Here is a 1,219-nt window from a genome sequence, read left to right on the forward strand (position 1 = left end):
GGGTTTCACCATGTTGGCCAGGCTGGTCTTGAACTCTTGACCTCAAGTTATCCACCTGCCTTGGCCTCCCAGAGTGCTGGGATTGTAGGCGTGACCCACCACGCTCGGCCTCAACTCATCAATTTTAGATTTTGTCAATTGATTTCCTATTATTGTAGATAAAGATTTGGCTTTCTTATACAACCATTTCATATTGGTAAAAAAAAAAATCTACCTTTGTAGTTAAATCAATATTTAGACTCTAAATTATGTTTATATAAGCATTATTCAATGCTAAGTATTATAATGTACTTTGTCTCATTTTTTACTTTTTGTTTTTCCTATAGTTTAATAATTGTCCTGTTTTTTGTTTTTGTTTTTTAATTGAGACAGAGTCTCACTGTGTCTTCCAGGCTAGAGTGCAGTGGTGCGATCTCAGCTCACTGTAACCTTCACCTCCCGGGTTCAAGTGATTCTCCTGCTTCAGCTTCCTGAGTAGCTAGGATTACAGGTGTGCACCACCATGCTTGGCTAATTTTTGTATTTTTAGTAGAGACGGGGTTTTGCCATGTTGGCCAGGCTGGTCTCGAACTCCTCCTCTCAAGTGATCCACTTGCCTCAGGCTCCCAAAGTGCTGGGATTACAGGTGTGAGCCACTGCACACGGCCAATTACCTTGTTTTTTGATTTGCTTAGTCATATTTGCATCTATTGCTAAATCTTCCCATACCTGCCAATAGCTCTTGGGACAATTTCCCACAAGGTCCATCTCCTCAATACAATATTCGTTTTAATTATCTCCTGGAGATCTTTGTTCCCCCTCTATCTAGTAATGTCCTATGCCTGCTCTCAGTTGCCTATTCGTCCTCTTGAGACTTCCCTTTGCTGGCATGTTAGGAATTCCTTTTACCATCCTCCTAATCTGAATTCTGTTCTTTGAATGATTTCATTTTTCTTGGTTTAGTGTGTCATTTTCATGGAGCGTATGTCCCAGTAGCTTTGTCCAGAGGGTATAGTGGCGACAAGTATTACTGTGCCTGTCCCTTGAGTGACACTGTTGTAGTCCAGACAGTTTGCCCTCTCCCCTTAACGCACAGCTGTGATTTGGGGATTCCCTTCCTTTTTCTCCTGTGCTGACTTGCCTGTTTTTTGTTTTCCACATCTGCCTCTTCTTTGTTTACCCCACATTTTGATAAAGCATATTTTCCAGTAGCTTCCTGAGAAAAATTGCAGAGGAAACA

The sequence above is a fragment of the Colobus angolensis genome, unplaced genomic scaffold (genome assembly GCF_000951035.1).
Source record: "Colobus angolensis palliatus isolate OR3802 unplaced genomic scaffold, Cang.pa_1.0 Scaffold29, whole genome shotgun sequence".
NCBI classification, from domain to species: Eukaryota; Metazoa; Chordata; class Mammalia; order Primates; family Cercopithecidae; genus Colobus; species Colobus angolensis.